We start from the raw sequence: 9,729 nt of genomic DNA, 5'->3' as shown, positions 1-9,729 counted from the left end.
AGAAGAACGTATACCCACCTCGTATTGTATACTATAGGCCGTCGTACGTATACAATACGAGGTGGGTATTCGTATGGCGGTCTATAGGATACAATACGAGATGGGTATACGTTCTCCTTTATACGTTTTGTGGGGAAGGGGGTGTACCGAAGCAAAAGTATAAGTGATGTACTATCTTTTTCAGGTTTTGTTTAACACGTGAACCAAAACCTGAAAAAGCATGCCGTGAAGATAACCCTTGAATAAGTGAGCCACTGCTGTGTTGGCCGACCTCTGGCTTGACCTTAAATAGTGAAAGATGTGGTTAGCTCAAGAAAATAGTGAAAGATCTGCCTGGCGGTTGACTTGACCTTGACCCCAAGTCATACTAAGCATGGTAGTAGTGCCTTGTATTTTATGGTAATACTGTCGTAATGTGAACTTGACCCCAAGTGGCTTTCAATGATCATTCACACTCCTGCGTGTTCAGCAGTGTGAACTTGACCCAAGTCGCAATGTATTCAGAGCTTCAGTCAACTGAACATGCCTTGCTGCGTGTTCAGATATGCTTCCATTCTACTCCCTCCGTCCCGAAATAAGTGTCTTAACTTTGTACTAGCTCTAGTACAAAGTTATACTAAGCTTGAGACACTTATTTTGGGACGGAGGGAGTAGTATATAATATGCATGCTCTCTTCTCCAAATCTTCTCCAAATCATTGACACTCTTCTTCTCCATGCCTCCCCTCTGCATACTACTCGGGCTTCTCCTCTTGTGCACTCCCCTTTGGTGCTCCTCTGCAGCTGCAAATGACCACACTCTTACGGCAGGCCAAGCACTCGCCATCGGTGACAAGCTCGTCTCAAGAAACGGCAAGTTCGCGCTCGGCTTCTTCCAGCCAGCAGCAAGCAGCATCAGTAAGTCATCCCACAATGCCACCTCCCCTAGCTCCAGCTGGTACCTTGGCATATGGTTCAATAAGATCCCAGTTTTTACCACTGTGTGGGTTGCTAATAGGGAGGATCCCATCACCCACACCAACCTCAACTCAGCACAGCTCAAGATCTCAAGCCATGGCAATCTTGTCATCCTAGTAAACCATGGTAGCAACACTGAATCTATAGTTTGGTCCACTCCCATTGTCAATAATAGGACACACAACAGCCCGAACATCACTAGTGTTGCCATTCTCTTGAACAGTGGAAACTTTGTCCTCAAAGAGAGCCCCTCATCGGACGACCTACTAGTGTGGCAGAGCTTCGATAACCCAACAGATGTTTGGCTTGCTGGCGCCAAGTTTGGCAGGGACAAGGTCACCGGTTTGAATCGTCATGTCATCTCAAAGAAGAGCCTTATTGATCCACGTCCCGGCTCATACAGTATTGAACTAGAAGAAACCAGAGGGATCATCCTCAAGCGTCGCAACCCCTCCATAGAATATTGGCTTTATGCATCCTCCACAACATCATCGTTGAATCTTGTACCAGTAGTCAATTCACTGCTAGATTTCGATATTCGGACCAAAGGTTTATATAACATAGTATATGTCAATAACGACCAAGAGGAGTACTACAAGTACACTTTACTGGATGAATCATCATCTTCTGTATTTGTCTTACTAGACATCTCTGGTCAGCTCAAGTTGAATCTTTGGTCGCAAGCTAATCAATCTTGGCAGACCTTATATGCCCTACCTGCTGATCCCTGCACTCCGCCTGCTACATGTGGACCTTACACGGTCTGCAATGGCAATCTACATCCATCCTGTCAATGTATGGAGAGCTTCTCTCAAAAGTCACCGCAGGATTGGGAGTTTGAGGATCGAACAGGAGGATGCATCAGAAACACACCGTTACATTGCACAACTAGTGGTAACAACAAAAACATGACATGTTCCAGCCCATTGCTCAAGTAACATTGCCTTACAAGCCGCAAAGCATAGATGTTGCTACCACTCAGAGCAAATGCGAAGAAGCTTGTCTCAGTTCCTGCTCCTGCACTGCTTATTCCTATAAAAATAGTAGATGCACTGTCTGGGATGGAGAATTGCTTAGTGTAAATCTGAATGATGGCATTGATAATATTTCTGAAGATGTTCTTTACCTTCGCCTTGTCGCCAAAAATTTGCTGCCAGGTTTGAGGAAAACCAAAAGAAAACTAAACATTGGAGTTGTTACTGCTGCAAGCATGATTGGTTTTGGGTTACTAATAATGCTCATGCTGTTGTTACTGATTTGGAGGAACAAATACAAGTGGTGTAGTTTGCTTCCATTATACAACAACAACAATGAAGGTGGTGGTGGTGGGATTAAGGCCTTCACATACTCTCATTTAGTTCGTGCTACTAAAAAATTCTCAGAAAAGCTGGGAGGTGGTGGTTTTGGTTCTGTATTCAAGGGAGAGTTAGGTGTCTCGACTAGTATAGCAGTGAAAAGGCTTGATGGTGCCCGTCAAGGGGAGAAGCAATTCAGGGCCGAGGTGAGCTCAATTGGCCTCATCCAACATATCAACCTAGTCAAATTGATCGGTTTCTGTTGCGAAGGTGATCATAGGTTACTTGTGTATGAACACATGCTAAACGGGTCTCTTGATGGTCTTTTATTTAAGAAGAGCAATAATGTCGATGTTGTTGTCCTAAATTGGGATACCAGATATCAAATAACCTTAGGAGTTGCTAGAGGATTGTCCTACTTGCATCAGAGTTGTCGCGAGTGCATCATACACTGCGATATTAAGCCAGAGAACATACTTGTTGATGCATCATTTGTTCCTAAAGTTGCGGACTTTGGATTGGCAGCATTTCTGGGAAGGGATTTTAGCCGAATTCTGACTACATTTAGAGGAACTGCAGGCTATCTTGCCCCAGAGTGGCTTAGTGGAGTTGCGATCACACCAAAAGTCGATGTTTACAGCTTCGGCATGGTGCTACTGGAGATCATTTCAGGAAGGAGGAATTCCTCACCTGAACCATCACACTACACTAGCAACAGCAGCAGTTACCACAATGATGAATATTTCCCTGTGCAAGCAGTCAGCAAGCTTCACTGTGGAGATGTGAAGAGTTTGATGGATCCACAATTGCATGGCGACTTCAATTTGGAAGAGGCGGAGAGTGTTTGCAAAGTCGCATGTTGGTGCATCCAAGATAATGAGTTTGATCGGCCGACTATGGGTGAAGTGGTCCGGGTTCTCGAGGGTTTACAAAAGATTGATATACCCCCCATGCCAAGACTACTTGCAGCTCTAACAGAACAGTCTGATGCTGCAACGTCAGTGTAATACTAATAATTAATAGTTTATCCGTGTATCACATACGATTGATGTTATTAATCTTTGTTTTTGCAAAAAAGATAAAATTGTAATTTTGAATCGAAGGAATAAAGGAAGATAGCAGGCTTCAGTTGCTTGTTATGTATATTTTTTTTATGGTAAGCAAGCATTGTAGCAAAATATGGCAGAAATAGAAATATGTATGGCAGAACTACAATGTTAACTTGTTCTTCATTGAGAGCATGCATAACCTGGATGGTGCCTCATGCTACATACCTGTTCTTTAAGAAACAATAAAGAAGCATCCTCCTACTATAAAGACGGCATCTGGGGTTATAAGCATCCTCGATTACAAATTTAGTACTCCCTATAACATTGTACTAAATGAGCGATGGATCAGAGGGAGTTAAAGATTCCCACCACCAGCACTTAAACCAAACCATAACTTCCTTGCGTTATCTTCAAACTCCAACCACTTTCGCTCGATATTTCTCCACTACGACCCATCACCAGATACTCTCAACATCCCGTCTTTCTTAAGGTCTTCTTTATTCCGTCGTAACAACTTGGCATGCTATTTGTTTCTGAACAGACATTTCAACCGTGGTATTATAGGAGCATATCACATCACCTTAGCAGGAACCCTCTTCCTGAGGCGCTGACCCTCAACATCACCAGGGTCAACTCGTCTGATCTTATACCGCAATGCACCGCATACCGGGCATGCATTCAAATTCTCGTACTCCTCACCGCGGTAGTGGATGCATTCATTAGGGCATGCATGTATCTTCTGCACCTCTAATCCTAGAGGGTAGAGAACCTTCTTTGCTTCGTACGTACTGTCAGGCAATTCGTTATCCTTTGAAAGCTTCTTCTTCATTATTTTCAGTAGCTTCTCAAATCCCTTATCAGATAAACCATTCTCTACCTTCCATTGGAGCAATTCTAGTGTGGTACCGAGCTTTGTGTTGCCATCTTTGCAATTTGGGTAAACCCTTTTTTGTGATCCTCTAACATGCGATCGAACTTCAACTTCTCCCTTTCACTTTCGTATTCTCTCTGTGCATCCGCAATGACCCGGCGAAGATCATCATCAGCGGGCGCATCTGGTGCCTCTTGATCTTTAGCTTCCCCCGTTGTAGTATCACTGTATTCATGAGACATAGGATAGTTTTCATCATCTTATTCTTCTTCATTGTCTTTCATCATAACCCCTCTTTCTTCGTGCTTGGTCCAACAATTATAATGGGGTATGAAACCGGACTTAAGCAGGTGGAAGTGAATGGTTTTCGAGGAAGAGTAATCCTTCGTATTCCCACAAACAACACATGGGCAATACATAAAATCATTATCACTGTTTGCCTCACCTACATCGATAAAATTATGCAAGCCCGTAATATATTCGGAAGTGCGCTAGTCACCGCACATCCATTGCAGGTTCATCTTCGTGCATTATATAATTAAGTATATCAAAAACCATCACAAAACATCATGAATAGAGAAATGACCAAATTAATACAAGTTCATTATCACATTAAAACCAAAGTATAATAGTGATCAACTGTTATTACTAAAAAATTAATACATAAAGTCCATATAGATAGTTCTCATAGAACAACATAGAGCTCTCTAAAGCATCTAATTAAAATATTAATTGAAACTAACATACAAAATACAGATCTCTAGAGCATTTAAAATGAGTTAAACTAGCAGTGAGAGATGAAAGGATGAAGTTGTTAACCTTTTTAGACCATTTGGATAGTTGGTGCACCGTCAAACCTAGACAAATCTTGAGAAAAATGGAGCCCGGAGGAAGAACAGAGGAGAAAGCTTATTAAGTGTGGCTCGGACATTTAATCGAACACCTCATGTGCATAGGAAGTGAGAGCAGACTACAGCACACACATCCCACCATCTACGGCCAAAAAACATAGGAGGCCGCACGGGCTGGGCGTATATATAGGAATCATTTTAGTCCTGGTTGGTGTCTAGAACCGGGACTAAAGAATGACATTTAGCCCGGGTTACAGACACCAACCGGGACTAAAGGGGATGCGACAGGAGCGAGGAACTTTAGTCCGGTTGGTGTGTGGAACCGGGACTAAAGGGCCCAGCAGAACAGGGACTGATGTCTGCCGAGGCCTGGCCGGCGTTCTGGCCGCTCGAACCGGGACTGATGCTCCCATCAATCCTGATTGGTAGCACAACCGGAACTATTGCTCTTATCTGAAAAGAACGAAAGCCCTGTTTTCTACTAGTGTAGTTTGATACTCTGAAACTCACACAACTACCACCATCCCTTTTGGTTAATTTGTGTTCTTTCCTAAGCTCTCTCTTTTGAGTTTTAATAAATTTACCAACTTCAGCTTACAACATTTGTTGTATTTCCATCTGTAGTCACTCATTTAGGGAGGGTGCTTTTGTTGGTTTTGTGTGCTGATACCCCTTGAATATGCATGTTGTTTAATATTCATTGAAGCAAACATGCATGGGTTGCATTTTTAAAAATTGTATGGTGTGGTTAGTAAGCATGGGCGTTTGGTCTTTTTGGTTTGCTCGGTCCGGTTTCTTCAGTCTTTCAAGAATAGTATCTTTCATATTTTTTTAGAAAAGGAAGATCACCCCCGGCCTCTGTATCTCGTAGATGCATGCAGTCATTTTATTAATTATTCACAAAGATCTTATAAAGTAATAGATCAATATGTGTGAAGTCTTCATCTTGGCAACGTCTGTTGCTACTCTTATTCATTGATGAAGGGGTGCCGAATGTCCAAACCGAATATCAAACAGACATCACGCCAAATCCTAACATCTAAAGCCGGATGCCTTGACCAAGTCACATAACGGGTGTGGGGACCATGCCGACGCACTCTCATGGGTTGTCGTTGTCGTCTTCAATCAATCCATCTTCAGAGCAGGTACCGACGCATCAACCTTGTCAGGCCTGCCATTGATGCCTCCACGGCTCTAGAAAGCACCTCTTCGTAATTGAAGACCGAAATTATTCCGGTCTTCTCGGTTCTTCACTATTTGGTCTTCGATCTTTATAGGATGGTGTTCGGTCCCGACCGAACATACCAAATTCCATACCACAGCTCATATTAGTGTAGATTAGCGTATGTGCTAATTCGGTCTATTTGGGCTATTCGGTTCTGACCAAACTTAATTTGGTGTTCCAGTTTTGACGAGCAAATTTTGTTCGGTCATTTATAGTTTGATCTTTACGGGTTCGATCTCGGCTTTTTGGGTTCGGTCTTCGGTCTATGGTCTTTATGTCCGGGCTTAGTGGTTAGCACTTGCCAGATACCAGTAAAGTAATGAAAAATCTGCTCGGTAAGCTTGGTGGAAGCCACGGGGCTGACTTACCGTTCCACCATGCATGGTCGTTCATGGTGGCTTTTTGCAGCCACTTGGTATATGTAGCTAGTGCTGTCCTTGACTCCCTGCCACTTGGTATATTAAGCACCATTATCACAATAAGCATTTGATCGACCAAATGATAGGAATTTGAGGCTCTGCTGGCAAGTGGGCACCTCCACTGTTTTCCTTCAGCTGCAAGCCTCGCTACGCCTTCCAGTTAGTTATGTGCATTTTTTTAGAACGAAGGTTCCACAAGAGCTTTGTTTTGAATTAATAAAGTCATCAACCGATCAGGATTACAAACTCGAAACCAACACAAAGAGAATATGAACGACAAGATACAGAGGCGTTGGTAAGCAGCTTACAAGTCTCAGACACACCAAGCTAATTAAAAAAGGATCGACGGGGAGAAGCATAGCTCGGAGATGGAGAGGTCCTCAACGCGAGCAGAACATCAGGGGAGGAAAAAGCCGGCACTGGATTAGCACGTCCAACAACGAGGAAGAGCATGCCGTCGTCTAAACACCGGAAGCCCCGACACAACACATCCGCCCATCTCCAATGTCAAAGAAGGCCCCTGCCTCCTCATCTGGCTCAAAAGGCGCCGCACTGTTGACAAGAGTTGCAGTTCTCCCTAGAACATGAGATATAGTCGCCGGTAGGCTACAACACAGAAGAAAGCCAGCACACCCAGCAACCGACGCACAGATCACCAAGAGCAGAGCACCGCCCAATCCCACGGTCCGCTCACAGAAAAGGAACATGGCCGGCCTTGAGGGGGGGGGGCAGGGGCGGCCGCCCCGGGCCCCCCAAAGCAGGGGGGGGGGGCCAGGTATGTGTGAGCACTTCTACGATTCTATAAGATCGGGAACTCCTCGCTGGGGACGTCATGAAGCTGTCGAAACTGTTTGATTTGTCTTCAGGAAGAAGAAGACTGAAGCGTTATTTTTTTGTAGCGGCTGGGCCTTGGGCCTTTTTCTTTCTTCTGGATGTTTAATCCGTTTTGTGGTAGTATGGTGGGTCAGCTTTAAGAAAACTGGGTGTGGCCCGTGGGTCACACCAGGCTAGTTGTAACAATTACGCTAAAAGGGCTAGTAATTGATTTAAAAACAATTACAATTGGAGCAACCCCTTTGTCTAAAAAAAGCAAGCCCGCATTCTTAGTTGGAAAATGGCTGTGGGTGACATTGTCAGCTCTAGTTCAAAAATAGCCGTGGGACACACAATCAACTCCAATTCAAAATTACCTATTCAGCAGAATTAGCAATCCCCTTTTTTAGTTGGAGTAAATTCTTTTTTCTCGAAGATGGAATTAGCGATCAACTGATCCTAAAAAGATATATACTAATTCATACTCCCTCCGTACAAAATTACTTGTCACAAAAATGCATATAAATGAATGTATCTAGAACTAAAAAAGTCTAAATACATCCATTCCTACAACAAGTAATTTCTAACGGAGGGAGTATAATTTCAATAGATGATTTCATGTGAAAAAATGATGGTAGATTACAACTTATTTAGTGAGGAACTTGTCATATCCAACTTTGGCCTTAACATGTTCATATTGGCCCATTATATATTTTTTAATCTATTTTTGATTATCTGGTTGATTATACATTTTATGTCATGAAAATTTTCTTTGCTATCTGGTTCACCACACCAGAAGTACAGTTCATCAGTCATTGTGACCACCTAATTTTACATAAAGTATGTCTCTTATTTTCTCGCCCATGGATAACAACATTATTAGTGGCCCTGCATCTAAAAATATTAGATTTTGTATTAAAATAATATATAAATTACCTGACATTGATATAATATTTAAGCATTAATTAATTAGTTATTTGTACATTTTATACGGATATATATTGATTATTTTGATGATTATATTATAGGGCATCTGTTCGAGTTTCGCCCCGGGCCCCCGAAACCTCAGGACCGGGCCTGAAAAGGAAGAGATGCCGAGACAGACGAATACGAGCAGCAGCTAGAACTCCCGGAGGACGAAGCGAACCCAAGTGAAGTCACTGAAAGAGGGGCTAATGCTCTCACACGACGCTGAGAAGGGTCTCCGCAGGAGGGGAACCCGATCCCCTCGTGCCTGGAGGAACAACAGTCCTGGTAGGACACCCCGCAGCAGCCCGGAGAGCTCTCGAAAAGTGAGGGACCACTTAGGAAAACGTCGTCGTCGTGGGAGATCGGCTCCCGCCGCCGCTGCACACGAAGCACATCACCGAGCAGCCCCACACCCACCAAGCTCCCAAAAACAACGCCTTCAAGAAGGACGCGACGCCAAAGGCGCCGCCGCCATCCAAAACTGCGTTGAGGATTTCTCCCAGGAGGCAAGGGGGTGGGGTGGAGGAACAGACCAGATCGGCGCCTCCAAGGAGGGGAGCGACGCCCTCGAGCGTCGCCACTTATGAGAACGATGAGGTCAGCTGGGATTTCTCTCGGTCTTCACTTCCCGGCCACCCACACCCCAATGGCGCGAGAACCCGCGCACCATGACAGGGCAGCACTCGCCCGACAACAGAGGAGGTAGGGGCAGCCAGATGTGACACCACCAACAGCCGAGGATGTCGATGCACGAGGGTTCACGTTCTCCGGTTCGCTCGCTGTCCACGTGGCCGAGATCTCCGACCCCGCCCGCGCCACCGCCTGCCGAGGGCCGGTGATGCCACTCCAACCAGGGTCGCCGCCCCGGACAATGTAGCCCCCGCCGCTGAGGCAGAGCAATGAAGGCCCCACCGCCACCTTCATCGGAAGCGCCCTGGGCTTGCCCGGGGGCAACCTCAGGTGGTGGCGAGGGGGAATGAGGAGGGAAGGAGGGGTCGGCGGGGCTAGGGTTTGGAACCCCCGTGTTGCTCAGGAGGGGGTGACGCGAGGGGAGAAGGGGGTGGTTTGGGAGATGGTTTCCCACGAGTTAGTTATATGCATGCTATCTAATATCTCTCGAGCAGAAATTGCTTTTGGAGTTCGGCCTCCATGGCGGCCTTCAAATTTGAAATGTGGATAAAGTTAAACCCGAGATTTTCTTGTATGTGAAAAAAATGTTTGTGCTTCTCAATGTAATTTCTAAGATAATTGTAGCCTTGGAGAATTGTGTTATTATTTCTG

At 44.8% G+C, this 9,729-nt stretch overlaps 1 pseudogene; it reads left to right on the top strand.

Moving 5' to 3' along the window:
- Positions 1-715: 715 nt before the first annotated feature.
- Positions 716-3,258, top strand: LOC123441255 (annotated as a pseudogene).
- Positions 3,259-9,729: the final 6,471 nt, after the last annotated feature.

This window comes from Hordeum vulgare, chromosome 3H (genome assembly GCF_904849725.1).
Source record: "Hordeum vulgare subsp. vulgare chromosome 3H, MorexV3_pseudomolecules_assembly, whole genome shotgun sequence".
In the NCBI taxonomy this organism is placed as follows: Eukaryota; Viridiplantae; Streptophyta; class Magnoliopsida; order Poales; family Poaceae; genus Hordeum; species Hordeum vulgare.
Note: the sequence above shows the minus strand (reverse complement) of the source record. Positions and strands in the feature narration are given on the sequence as shown.